The sequence below is a fragment of the Brassica napus genome, unplaced genomic scaffold (assembly GCF_020379485.1).
Source record: "Brassica napus cultivar Da-Ae unplaced genomic scaffold, Da-Ae ScsIHWf_3152;HRSCAF=3972, whole genome shotgun sequence".
Taxonomy (NCBI): Eukaryota; Viridiplantae; Streptophyta; class Magnoliopsida; order Brassicales; family Brassicaceae; genus Brassica; species Brassica napus.
In genome coordinates this window covers 1,921-17,651 of record NW_026016371.1, presented here as the reverse complement: position 1 = coordinate 17,651, position 15,731 = coordinate 1,921, and the positions used below count along the sequence as shown (strand labels likewise).

Genomic DNA, 15,731 nt, shown 5'->3' with positions numbered 1-15,731 from the left:
TAACTCCGTAAAGCTCCGTCGTCTTCCGGCGAGAGTTGATCGCTGTTGCGAGCACTGAGAGTCTGTACGGATACAGATATGAGTGATGTTGTGAGACGCTGCTTGAAGCAAACCTTCTCTGATTGCGAGAGCCTCCCCCATGCATGGTGAAGCGACGTGTGTCTGAGCTTTTGATCCTCGATTTCGTTCCTGCACTGATTGATCCGTTGAAAGTTAGAGCGATTAATATCTATACTACCCTTATGAATTTATATATTATTAATTATATAATCAAAAACGATTTTTTTATTAATAATATTAACTTTTTTAAAAATAAGATAATTCTTATATATTGTGTTGTTATCTTAAGACATATTTTTCAATTATAAAATCTTAAAATAAAATATAGAAAAATTATAATAAATTAAGTAGTTAAAGTCAATGTTATCCTTAATAAATTTTAATTAAATATATATATTTAATTAAATTTTTGTTATATATATGTTACATTTAATTTTTTGAAAACATCAATAATAATTATGCTGGTTTTTGAATTAATTAAAAATAAACTAATAATATTTGTAAAGCGATTAAGCCCATATATGCGGGAAAGACACCTAGTTTATTATCTTATTATATAAAACTTGGTTTTCAAAGTTGCTAATTAACTTGATCGCGATACATAGCAATTATATATTTAAGATTGTGACATTTGTTAATCTATCTTATAATTAAAAATATATATACTAAGATATAACAAAAATGAATTTTATTAAAAATCTTATTATATATATTATTTAATAGTAATTTTCCTTTTTTAAAATCCTAATCAAAAGATAATTGCAAAAGATTATTTGATAATAAATTTTCTTCTAATATTGTGACATGTGTTTAAATATATAATGATTAAAAATATATATAATAAGATAATAAAAACGAATTTTGAAAAAACTACTTTCAAAAATTATTGATAGTAAAAACGATTTCTTAAAAATAATTAGTAGTAATTATTTTTAGAAATTTTTCTTTTTCAAAATCCTAAAAAATAGATCTGCAAAACATTTCTTTAATATAATTTCTATTTCTAAACTTTAAGTGAAAATATAATTATAAAAGATTATATTGAGCTTGATTCTTCAAAATTGTTAATTAACATGATTGTGACACACAGTACTTATATATTTAAATGTGATATGTGTTAAACTATATCATGATAAAAAATATCAAAACATTTTATACGAAAATAATAAAAAATATTTATCATAAAAATTAATTATAAATATTATTTAATAGTCTTATTATTATTATTACTAATATATTATTATCATTATTTTTTATTATAATGTTTATTTTAAAAGATACTACATATAGAGAATTATAAAGATTAACATTAACTTTTAGAAAAAAATGTTAAACAAAAACGAATTGTAAAAAATGTTTAAACTAACTTTAAAATAAATAATATTACTTTTTTAATAGCATAATAAAAGAAAATTGTAAAAGTACTCTTTTTATTTTCTTATAAGTAAATAACTTTCTTTTTTTAATAGATAATTGTATGTTAAATAATAACGACAAAAAATAACTATAAGTATTTCACATCTATATTTAGGTTTAAACTTACACATAATATTTTCTTTTAATGTCTTGATACAACTCAACTTTTACTATCATTATTACATCTTATGATGCTAGCGTAACTTTTAATTTTTGAAGATATTGTCGTGCATAAGTATGTGTGTGTGGGAACCGAAATTCGCACTGTCGATTTCCGTTTAAATAAGGAAACTAGGAAAACCCTAATTTCCCAGAGGACCCGGATATCTGCTAATTACCACACGTCAAGCAATCAGAACACGAGAATAACAATGATAAAGTATAAGAAATCGAAAAAGAGAGCAAAGAAAATCTTATTCCGAATTTGCGTATGAGCGTTTACAACAAGGTATAAGCCTGGGCTCGAGAGCTGTCGGCGAGATTCCTAGTTCTAGTAACCCTAAGACGGCTAAACCTAATTGAGTCGCAGCTCGAAATAACAAAAACAGAAAATTGCCTAAATTGCTCTAAGTGCTAAGTTTGCTCTGAAAAAATTCTCCTCCATACTCCTCGCCTAGGACTCCTTATATACTCCAAGGTCGGTTTACGCTTTTACTCTTCTGCCCTTAAGCCGTCATAGCATAAAAACGGAAATTTTCCATTTTTCCCGATCTTCACAATTATCTTCAAAACTTCCGTATTTATCCGCGGAAACTTGACATTTATCCTTCCTTGTGGGGCAAGCGTAAACCGAGCTACGGTTTACGGGCTTTTGGTTAAGAAATCGTAGGATGGGCCTCGAGTCGTGTTTTAGGTCCCTTTGGGTCGTCTTCCGACTCGACACTTTTACTACGATATTTTTTTGATAAAGAACAAACTTTCCGGTTTCTAATCCGCGAAGTTTGATCGATGAATTTCGATAGCGGAAAACATGGACTGAGCATGCTACGGTCTTGGAGATAGCATTCGAAGGTTTAACGAGAATGCCTGGATTGATGTATGTCGATGTTCGGAAGAGTTCAATCGCTACACAGCGACCGAACTTCAGCTCGAGCCCGGTCGCTACGTAGCGACCGAGCTTTGGCTCGAGCTCGGTCGCTCCGTAGCGACCGAGCTTTGGCTTGAGCTCGGTCGCTACGTAGCGACCGAGCAGGACGATCGCTCGGTCGCTACGTAGAGACCGAACTTGGCCGAGCTCGGTCGCTACGTAGCGATCGAGCGGGACGAGCCCTCGGTCGCTACGTGGCGACCGAGCCTTGGCTTGAGCTCTGTCGCTACGTAGCGACCGAGCTGGACGATCGCTCGGTCGCTACGTAGCGACCGAGCTTTGGCTTGAGCTCGGTCGCTACGTAGCGACCGAGCTTGGGCTCGAGCTCGGTCGCTACGTAGCGACCGAGCGGGACGGACGTTCGGTCGCTGCGTAACGACCTGTTTGAGCTTTCGTCGGACATCTCGATTCTTTCTTCCGTAAAGCTTTTTCGTAAGGAAGAATCTATTTCGAAAAGTACTCTTCGGAGAAATTCTTACTTTCTTCCTCGGACGTTTTGAATGTTAAATTTGTCGTAACCGTTTTTGACCCCAACAATGTGAATATGATAAATATGTGTTTGTATGTATAAGATAAAATATATAAATAATTAAACATGACTTTTCTATTAAAAAAATAAATAGTTGTATAAAAATCAAAAAGAAATAAATAATTAATTTCTTTTTTAATAGTCTAAATAAAATAAAAACGTAAAAGTAATCTTATTTTTCTTATAATTAACTAACTTTACTTTTTAATAATTATCTGTTAAAAAATAAGCCAAAATTAACTTCAAATTTTTTTTTTTAAATTAACTTCAAATTAGATTGTGAATGTGTCAATCAAAACTTACATTATGTGAAAATAACTTTTGTTCCCTAAAATCTTAAATAAAGTAGATTTCTAACAAAAAGTCTTTTCTAATCTTATGAATTAAGAATTTTCCTTTTTTTTTTTAAATCGTGACAAGAGTGAATTGCAAAATTTTATTTAATAGTAATTATAACTTCAAAAATTTAATGATAAACATGATAGTAACAATTATTCAATTAACAAGAAAAATTGTAAAACTATTAATGATATTGAGAAAAACGAATTTTGAAAAGGGGAAATTACATGTTTACCACTTTCATGGTACCACTTTTCATTTTTACCACCACTAATGAGACATTTTCAAAAATACTTTCTTCATTAAGTGGCAAAAGACTCTTATGCCCTTGTTATTTATATATATAATAAATCATTATTAAAAAAAAAATTCAAATTATACTTTTTCAAATTCGAACTTTTTTATAATTTTTTTTTGAATTTTTTTTTGAATTTTTTTTATTTTTATTTTCAAATTTCTTTTTGAAAAACAAAAATTATGTTTGAAATTATTTTTAAAATTGTTTTTAAATATTTTATAAGTATTTATTTATATATTTATTAGAATCTTAAATTTCACATTCCAAAAACCTTATCTCACCCCTCAACTCTAAACCTTAAGTCTAGATTAGTTAACCCTAAGGGTATAATTATCTTTTACCCTTCAATAAAAGTGAGGGTAAAAGTGGTTAGTATAAATATGAAATATGGTACTATAAATGTGCTATTTGTGGCAATTTTCTTTTGAATATTCCTAACTTCTAAAAATAGTTAATATTAACTGAAAATAGTATTTGATAGAAAATTTATTTTTTAAATCCTAGACAAAATATAATTGTAAAATATTATGTAATATTAATTTCCTTTTCAAAAATCCTACAAAACTGTAAAAGAATATTTGATAGTTGTTTTCCTTTTTCTTATAAAAAAAAATCCTAAACAAAGAAATTTGTATAATTTTTAAACCCTAACCCAAAGAGAATTGCAAAAATTTATTTGATATTATTTAAGAGAGTATTTAATGATGAATATGATACTAAAAAATTATTTAATTAACAAAATAAGTGTAAAATTAGTATTGAAACAAATTGTAAAAATATAAGTTTTATAAATATTTATTAATAACTAAAAATAATTATTTGATAGCAATATATTTTTTCTGAATTTCTAAAGAGATGATAATTATAATAGGTTATATAATAGTAATTTAGTTTTTCTAAAATATTAAAGAAAATTGCAAAAGAGTATTTAATTTTTTTAATTGTAAATAAAAAGGAGATTTATAAAATATAATGTTTTTCTTTTTTTACAAATCCTAGAAAAATAAAATTGTAAAGACTTATTTAACAAAAAAATAAAATTAGTACATAAGAACATGTATAATGTTGTCATTGATTCGATTGGTGTATTTAACTTTCATTTCCTTTTACTTTTCATTTTTTATTTCGGATTGTATCCAGTTTAAATGTTTGTTTATGTATAGTATTTTCTCTAATCCTTAGTATAAAGTTTATAACAACTCATCTATGCACCATGATTATAAAATATAAATATTAGCATGAATTTATGTGTGAAAATAAGTTTTAATTATAAAACAAAAAACAACATATGCAAAAAACAATCATAATACTATAATAAAATTATTTATTATTATATGGTTTTTATTAAATTAAAACATCAAACAAAACCCGTTGCAACGCAACGGGCTCATATCTTGTGTATAATGATCTATACTATTATTTGCGAAGTAATTTCTAGCAACGGAGCTCTCACGTTGAAAGTTAGAACGGTTTAATATCTATACTATCCTTAATGAATTTTATATATTATTAATTATATAATCAAAAACGAATTTTAATTAATAATATTAACTTTAAAAAAAGAAGATAATTCTTATATATTGTGTTGTTTCTTATAACATATTTTTCAATTATAAAATCTGAAAAATAATATAGAACAATTATAATAAATTAAGTAGTTAAAGTCAGTGTTATCCTTAATAAATTTTAACTAAACATATATATTTAATTACATTTTGTTATATATATATATGTTAGATTTAATTTTTTGAAAACATAAATAATAATTATGCTGGTTTTTGAATTAAGTAAAAATAAACTAATAAATATTCGTAAAGCGATTAAGCTCGTATATGCGGGCAAGACACCTAGTATCTTAAAAAACTGATCTTTTTTATGGCCTATGGAAGCTAGACATTGATATATCCAAATTCTCTATTTTATTTATTCATAACTATTATATTTATTTTTCAGAGTTAATATTATTTTAATCAAAATTAGATTCAGCGTAGCAAAAATATTTTCAAATTTAGAACAGAATAGTATTAACTATTAAGCATAGTAATGGGCCATAATCCTAGTATATATATAAGATGGCTGCCAATAAAAAGTGTATATATTTTTAAGTATAAACTTCTAATTTCTAATCAATTTTTCTTTGTTAAGTTTTCGTTTTCTTCTTGTTTTAAAATCGAGATATATATCAAATCTTATGTCTTTCATTCTTGCTTTTGAAAATCAATAAAATCTCTCATAGGAAGCTCGTATATATTTGAAAGACTTTTATTTGCAAGACATTTGTACTTTTGAATACCTCTACTCGTAGTCCATCGTCGAAGGGGCTAAATAATCTATTATTGAAGTTGCCGAGAGTTGTCCATCTTCTCAAGAGTTATCTTGGGAATTTCTTCCAGAACTTTATATCTTAGCTTCAGCTCTCTATCAGAAACTATCAGGAAGAAATGTTGGAGCTAAAGAAATACTAGTTTTTTTCGAGAAATAAAGAAAAACTAGTTTTCAACCTGTTTTTATTTCGCTAACGCCATTTTCACTCTAAAAACAATATAAGGTAGTTGCGCCTATATAAAAATAGTTTGGTAAAAATCCAACCAATATATAGAGAACAAAGGTTCATAACTGGAACTGAGAAAAATGAATAAAACGGTCCTCACATATAAATGGATTTTGAACAGCAGTGATGGCTAACTTCTGTTTCCCTGAAAGTCTATTTACCTACCATAGAGAAGAAGTCTAATCATATCATAGACTAGTGAAAATCACCATGAAATGAGGGTTTGCATATACCTCCCGACAACAAATCACATGTTTTTCTTGAACTTAAGTTAAAAAAAAAACAAAATCACATGTTTTGTTCAAGATTACATGTAAAGTTCTACTAAAAATTTATTTTAAAATACCATAGAAACATATTGTTTTAGCCTTTTAGGCTGTTAGCTAGGACATGTGGTATATTTTACCAGCCCGATAAAATAGTTTGTTATCTTTTACAGCTATTGGTTTCCATTGTAAACTAGAACAAGGATAGAACTCACGCTTTAAAAGCGTGAAATTATTTTTTGTTGACTATGTTATTGACATGTCTATTTGTTCACTAATATGTTTAGTCATGGATGTTCGGTTTTCTGGTTTTCCATTCACTTCCAAATTGTATTTTTTTTAGTTTTCAGTTTAGTTCCGGTTTGATTATGATTTTTGATTTTGGTTCAAGAAATATAGACACCGTTTAAATAACAATGTGAGAAAACTAATAAATTTTTGAGTTCAATTCGAACGTGAATATGAAATTTTCGATTTTGATTTTGAATTAGGTATCTATATTTTCAATAGTTTGAAAATATATTTACACACTTATATGGGTAATATTTGGTTTTGTATTTTCTTGATGTTTTTTGTCGGGCTCAACAAAAGGGTTAAGAGAATTTGTAAGATAGTGTTATTATCTTGCTCAGACAAATAAGTTATACTTTGATCTTTCTAGATTTTTATTTTGTTCTTCATACTATAACTAAAAATGAGTTAAAGTGACGAAAAAACAACTTACCATATGCTACAAATGTCATTAGCAACCAAACATGTAGTTGTAAACATATATCTTGATTCTTATGTTTATAAATAAATAAATTGAGAAAAAATTCTTATGTTTTGCTTAATTGGCATGAGATCAAGATTTATAAAAATAGAGTTAGTTCTAAAGATAGTTTTTGACTATGCTTACAAAGATTACAAAATTTTTTGTTAGAAATCAATGACAACACAAGTAAATACTCCAAACTTTAAAGCGAAGCAAATGTCTTTGATAAGGTGTTAGTTTGAAAAATAAACGTACGCGGTTTTGACCACCACCTTGAGACCTGGTGCTGTATAAGATTCCAGCTAGATTACCAGCAAGTTGTTGAGTCCGCCGGAGGCCACCAGTTGCATCTAAGAATACCTTGAACTGAGCAGCCATCATACTGAACCTTGTTGGGAAGCCAAAGACAAACCCATCAGCCTCAGCAAGGTCGTTGGGGGTGACAAGAGAGCATCACTCTTTGGCGGTGCACTCATTTTAGAGAGCAGATCTTCTTGGAGCGTCTCTGGTACCTGTCAAGAACAAACTTAGCTCAATGCTTCAGTATGAATGTCTTCTTGTTTCTTTTTGAGGATGCAAGTTAAAACATGCATCAGTGAGTTAATAAGTGTTAAATGACTCAAAATATTATCACATAGCCTAAAGAATGGTGGCAGATAAAAATACAATCACTAGTAAATAAAATATAGAAATGTATTCCCTTTTTCATAGTTTCATTTATAACTTCAACTCCTATTTTTGCGTGCAAAAAAAAAAAAAAACTTCTCCTTTTCTGTTTCAATGATTTCATAGTCAGTTTCTGTGTCTCATTGTGGTCTAGGATTGTCAGATATGCTTCATATAAAAGCTAGTAAGAGAGCACTAACTGACCTGCCAGAGTTTGGCATCGACACCATCAACAGAAGCCAGCACCTTAATTTCCTAATCTCTTGTGCTAGGTTCTCCACATGTCTGTATATTGAGTAGTACCTGTTACACTCCACCACACTTGTAAACGATGGATGAATGAATCTCCAGTTCAAATCCAAACTCATCAATAACATTTCTTCACACGTCCGTACATTGAGTAATAACTGTTACATAAAAAAAACGGTAAATCGCTCCCCGGCAAGAGAATATTAAAACACCGGTGGCCACGTGTTAGGGATATCTGAGTGTAGTCAGATTCGAACTTAGCTTGGTTAGCGACGCTGGACCCCGTGCTACCATCCAACCACTGGCACATGGTTTAATAACTGTTGCATATTCAATAATGTAGACGTTACTTGTACACTCTACAGCCATTTACGGCAAATCATACTATTAAAGAATCTAATTGTCTTCTCTGCTAGATATTGAACACTGGTGAAGTTCTAGGTTTTGAACCTACAGAACCATATTTATAGGAATGGATATCCAATTTGATATGTTATATGCATATATATATATTAAAGAGTTATATTATAGTTATATTATAGTTTATATAAATTTACGATATTTTTGTTTTTAAAAATTTCATTTTAAGAATTTTATTTTTCATGTATTATTTTGAAAAAAATGTCATTTAATATTAATTAACAATATCTTTTATCAACCATATTTATATACTTTGACATACACATACATGTGCACATTGACGTGAAAACTTTATGACTAACTATTTACCACAACTGAAATATTTAATTTCTTGGAAGTTAAAATATTATTTTCCTTAATGCTTCTTTCACTATCGACCAAATTGTAGTAAAATAATTTGTTTTAATATTTCTTTTTAACTATTATCCGTTTGGAAACTATAATATGAAACTATTGGCTCCACATCACGACTATCTAAGATTCATAACAAGAAAATAAACAAATAATAGTAATTTTTGATTATCACAAGAAAAAAAAACAAAAAACATCAAACATTTTAACCGAACAAACCAAATAAATACTGATTTAAAATGATAGTTATATTTTAGGAGATTAAAAACCAAAAAACAGCCTAGAACCGAACCTTTTAGAAACCGATATCTAGATTAAACAGATTAATGTCTTCTTATTAAAAAATAACGAAACTAATAATCACATTCCGCGCAAGGCGCGGAGTATTACCTAATTTTTAACTATTTTCTAAGTATCTACGTATAATATTAACTTTTTATAAAGTGTGCAAAGAAATTTGCTAGCTCGGATGGTTTATAAATGACTCACTAGGTTAAGACCCGCGCCTTGCGCGTGATGAACATTAAATATATTAAATGTTTTTACATGAAATAATAAATATATATTGAATAATTAAAAGTCATTAACTATTACTTATATAATTAAATTGGTGCGAACATATAATTAAATTAATTTTATTAATCCAAACAATTTTTTTTCTATTTGATAGGATATGTAATTAAAATTTAAATGATATTAATATACATATTATATTTTTAATATTAATGTCTATTAAATGATGCTTTCTACTCATATGATTTTTTTGATAATTTGTATCTTTTATAGTAAGAAATTTAAATTACTGATAACAAAATTTCATGGGATTAATAGTTTAGTAATTTATATTTTTTTTAAAAATTAAGTTGTCAATGTTCATTCAAATGTTTTATCAAACAAATTGTTCAGATTAAATTTCAAAACTAAAATATTTATGTATTTGATATGGTTTATAATTTAATTTAAAATATATATATATATATATATTAATCTTAATAATTATTTAAATTAGACTTTTTAGTATATGTTTTGTAATCATTTGTATTTTTTCATAACAAAAATTTTAAACCATGTATCACAAAATTTGAATGTGAGACTGTTAACAATTTTAGTAATTTATAGTCATTTTAAAAATTCAAAATATAACATATACATAAAATCTAAAATTTTATTATATGGTGATTGTGGTTATTTAATTTATTTTAATTGTTTGAAATTAAATAAATATGATAGAAGATACACTAATTTTATTAAATATTTATTATTCAAAATCATTAATTTTTATATATACTTTAGTCGCATTAGGCAATTGTGTAATTTTATATAAGAAAATTATAAAGAACATTAATAATGAATTTATGATTAATTTAATAAAAAAAATATTATATAATTGGATTGGGTTCAATAAGCCCAAGGTCGTCTCCCTTGCCATGCAAAAATTGTTTTTTTTTTTTGCTAAAAGCAAAATTAAAGTGTTTCCATATCCTTTTGCTTTCTTCTTCTTCAGTTTGCCCTGCAATATAATGGTTATTGAGTAAACCCGATCCAGAACCGTAGATCCTCCCAGCATCCCCGGAGTTGCCACTGCCAGTGTCTTGTTGTTGAGTGGACGGTGTTGTAGTTCTAGACCCGTTGAAGTTAGGATTCGATCGAACCATACAAATACTGAACTCCTTCCACGTCATCGATATGCAAGTCAACCTTACGCCTCCCTGTCGTGATGGTCGGAAACATGATAAGAGTCTTGAACCGAGGAATGACCTAACCCTAGGAGATGTCCTATCTCATGAACAGCCACCGATCCAGTTCTCGGCGCTGTCAAGGTGGAAATGTCCGTTGGAGCTGCTGTTATACGAAGAAAAAAAGACCAAGAAGAGGCTACTAGACTGCGCTACTAAATGGTGTCGTTTTCTGGATATATTAATAGTTGAATTCTGAAATATTCAAGAGATATTGGTTTATTGGTCTGAAAAATCAACGTACAATCTCCACCTTACACGTGAAATCAGATGATTTGTTATGAGATCTTTGCAGTAGCTGACATTTTTTTTTAACAAAATTACTTTCATTAATAATCAAAGAAATCATTTGACAAAGCAGAGCTAATGAAATTAGGTACAAAGCTATAGAAATGAAAAGATGATAGTGAAGGGATTGCGTGCTTTGCAAGGTTGTCTGTGTGTATTGGAAAGTCGGTTTGTCCAACAGAATTGAGCATCTTTAAACTTTGTTTTCCATTGTAACCAGTTTGTAACTGTGTTTATATTATCTCCCTTCAAAGAGGAATTCGATCCGATACCCGTTACTCCAGCATTTAATCATAGCAAATAGCAAAGCTTGAAATTCACTTTCCAAAGCATTTCGTTGTTGCGGATTAGAGGCATGGGCCCATGCTAACTGAATAGTACCAATATTTGTGAAAAGCCGTAGAGAGGAAGAATGTAAAAAGAAAAAATAGACTAGCACGTCGACAACGACTGGACTGCTACCGTGTATATCGTAGCAATGTTTGCCATGTTTTAAGTTAAGAAAATACTAGGATAAGACCCGCGCCTTGCGCGGGATGAGAGTTTGATTTGAATTTTTATATATATCACATATTTAGATATTTTTCATAAATCAATGGATAAAACATATAAAATGTGTGGTAATATGTTAAACACATGTAAAAATTGAAAAATCAAAGTAGTAGATCGTAATTTGGATAGTGTGTTTATAGTAAAACACATTGAAAAAATCTGAACTATAATTAAATATTGTATAAAATTTATCATTTTTACAAAATACATGTTGGGCTACTTTGTATTGTGTGATTTTCCTGATTTTTGTTTTATTATTAGAATTTAAAAAGATTCAATTTTCTCAAAAAATATGAATTATATGTAACAATATGGACATAAAATAATTGATAAAACAAAGATTTACTCTTTCTGTTTTATAAAGAATGTTATTTTAGTTTTTTTTTTGTTTCAAAAAAGTGTCTTTCTATATTTCAATGTACTTTTCATATTATACTTTCTAACCCTTTAAATGACCAATAAATATTTAGTTAAATCATTTTTATTTAAACAATTGTATAATAACTAAGAGTAGATTAGTATATTTTTTGTTGGAACCATTAGTATAAAAAAACAATGTAAGAAGTTATTAAATTTTGAGATTCCATTGTTATTGGTTATGGATTTTAAAATTTAATTAGAATCCATTGTTATTGGGATGATGACTTTTAAATTCCACTCAAAATCTTTTGTTATTGGAAAAGTTTAGTTTCATTGATTTTAAGATTCTATTAAATCTACTGTTATTGGGATGTAAATTCTCTTTGTTTTAACTCATAAGACTAAACTTTGAGAATATCATCTATACTCATAAGATTTTTGAAATCTATGCAATAAAATACACTCGCATACAAAAACACACAAAATTGAACAATGAAATAATACAAATCACAACTTTAACATAAAAGTAGAAAGCAAATATTAAAAATTTAATAAATGTAAAAAAAATTAAAATAGTTTTAAAAAGTATTTTCGAATTCAAAAAGAATTAAAAAATACAATTTGAAAAAAAAAATCGAAAGCTTTTATATAAAAAGTTCAAACTTAAAACCATATATTTTAAAAATTATAAAAAATAACTTTTATTTATATATCTATATATTAAAAGGTACAATGACATTTTGTCTTTTTAATAATTGAAATGATTCTTTTTCTTTTCTCCTATTATACCATTAATTTTTTATCAGTTAATAACAATCAATAGAATCTTATACACGAGTAATGAAAATCTATGTAAGAATATTGGATAAAATTTGTCAAATCTAGTTAACTTGTAAAATCTTATCAACTATTGAAATCATCAAATTCCATTAAAATCATGTCCCAATAACCCCTCCTAAATATTTCTAATGCATTAATATTAAAAAAATGAGTATTTTATACGCATAAACAATTTATGGATATCGTTAGTCCATTATTTGAGTAAATTCTCCAGGGAAGTTAGAGTTTATAGTGATGCAATTGTACCATGAACGTAGTTAAAAAACTAAAAAAAATTACATATGATGGGCTTTGTTGTTACTGAACATATTTAGCAAATAATTACATTACCAAATATGGGTCTAAATTTGTTATAGTAGAGCCCAATATTGTAATAGATAACTCAAAAATCCTACTACATACGATGGACTTTTTGAAAATTGAACATATTCAGTCCATTTCTTTTATGAATTATGCAATAAATTAAATAATAACAAATTGACTCTCTCGGGACAAAAAAAGGATTAGGGTTCTAACAAAATCAAGATATTTCACCAGAGGAACACAGGTGAGAAGACGTCTACGAACTACCGAGCATATTGTATTCTTATTATTTGTCCCTACCACCAATTCTTTCCGATTACTGATTCTTTTTTCTTTTCAATTGATCTCATTGAAAAAAAAAACAAATTTCCCCGACGATCCTCTGATTCATCTGCAAATCATTGTCCTCAAATGGCTTTGGGAAGAGACGCGGTGGATTGGTGATGGCTGGCTGAATGATTCCAAAACTGATACGGATACAGGTATTACACTCAAACTTAGATTCAGATTTAGACTCCATATCGTATGTCCACATTAGACTGATATACTTATGTATCCACCAAAAAAATTTCAACTTTAATGAGGAAAACATAACGCAATAAAATTATAATTTCAAAATTTTTCATAAAAACACAAATTAATATAAAACCATCAATTTAGTCATGACTCTTTTAACCCGATTGGACAGTAATCCCTGGATTTTAAGTTGAAATCCAGAACTATATAGAATCAACTCAAGAAAATATAAATGATAAAGAGTAGAGGCTTCAAGAAAGAATAAATCATAAAGAGTAGAGGTTTTACGAAAGATATGTGGTGGTTTAGGTTTCTGATGAATTGTGCTAACTCTGGCTTGGCTTATATATAGCTTAAAACCAGAGCACTGATCTCTGCGTATCTTTTGAAAAGATTAGCACAAATCATGTGAGTGATTTAACTTGTCAATCACTCTAATTAACGCAAAATCACAATACCATTTACCATATATATTGCCTTGACGATAAATCTAAGAAAGTATCCCAATCACTGGCGCAATCACAAAAATATGTTTGCCATATATGAAATACATGATGAGAACGAATCATTAACCATATTCAAGACTTTCTATATTATACTCGTCAATATCAATTGCCACTAACCCATACTAATTCCCCGATTACAACCAACAATCATTATAGAAAAAAGTACATTTAATAGTCAGAAATATATATATTATCCAAAATATTTTAAATTAAGTCAATCTACACAAACCTATAATAAATTTCAACTTACGTTTTAACACCGTAAGTTGTAGTCAATTTAAAAAAACCTTTTGGTTTAATCACATTGCAAAAACGAATATGACCGGTTCATGCATACAAAAGAAATAACCGGTTCTTGAGTTATAATAAAAATACATGCTTTCGATCAAACTGTGGAAAGACCAAAATTGGCAGCAATATATTGGATGGACTCACTTACGATCTTAGATAGTGTGATATATTGGAATCTTCCGAAACTTTCTTGAATTTTTAGACTTATAAGTATCCTTTGGTTTAGTTACATTGGAATCTTCTGATACTTTCTTGCATTTTTGTGTTTAAATTCAAAATCTTATATCATATGGATTGTTTTTTTGAGTGTTGTGTTTCATAAGTGTGCAGATAGCTGAAGAATCGAACATATATTGTTTCAGTATGATGGATCTATTGTGTTTCAGTACTGTCCAGGGTCCAGGGAGCAATGATCGTGTAACATAGTTTCTATTGTATTTTTGTTAAATGTTAAGCTAATGTAATTAAGGTAATATAATTTGAATGAACATTGGAGAACGACATTATTAAGGGTGGACTGTCAATGGCATTTGTTGTAAATTCTCTAGGGAAGAATGGGCAGTTAATTATATAGGCTGAGAGTGAATATGGTGCTGCCACATAAGGATGGCATCCCTGTAAATAATTTACACTTGTAAGGTTATATTTTCAAAATGTTTCTTCATTAATAAGAAAGGGATATATATAATTCTTGAGCTTTATTTAGTTATGGAAGTAGTTTACATAAAATCCTTATGGAGTTCGTTCGTAATAAACCTTGGTACATAAAAATGAAACTGAAAGTTATTAAAATCTTGGATACTTCTTTTTGCTAAAGCATCAGTCGGATGATTTTCATCCCGCACGATGCAAATATGCGATCTAACTGTGACATTTAATAAAAATGTATTAAGTTAAAGAAGGTTAAATACACATTTTACCACACTGGACCTCTGTTAGTTTTTTATACTGGTTGATCCCTGTCTACAACTAAGAGATTTGGAAGGGCTTATCTAACCCAGCAGACATGGGCATTTCGAAAATAGATACATATGAAGCCTAGTCAAAAGTCAAAGCATATGTAGAGTGGCTATAAATAAAAGATTTGACTGTAATTAACCATCTAATTCCCGGCCTCTAAAATTGGAAAGGGAATAAAAAGGAAACATTCATTCAGGAATGTCTAAATAAAAAAAAAAAAAATTTATTTGATTGGGCCTAGAATGTCTAAATATAAAAAAAAAAAGAAAGAAGAGATTTAGCTGCAATTAAGGAACGATTAACCTCTTAATTCCCAGGCCTATAAAATAGGAAATAAAGAAGAAGCATTTATTAAAAACAATCAATATAAATAAGGCAACCCTCAAGTCACTT

General features: G+C 28.3%; 1 long non-coding RNA gene and 1 pseudogene across 1 annotated transcript; one reads left to right on the top strand and one right to left on the bottom strand.

Annotated features, from left to right (window-relative positions):
• Positions 1-7,555: 7,555 nt before the first annotated feature.
• Positions 7,556-8,343, bottom strand: LOC125603324 (annotated as a pseudogene).
• A 4,762-nt stretch (positions 8,344-13,105) lies between these two features.
• On the top strand, positions 13,106-15,066 carry LOC125603325. Its single transcript, XR_007335386.1, has 2 exons — positions 13,106-13,547; positions 14,702-15,066. It is a non-coding gene; the product is annotated as an uncharacterized LOC125603325 (long non-coding RNA).
• The last annotated feature ends 665 nt before the right edge of the window (positions 15,067-15,731 follow it).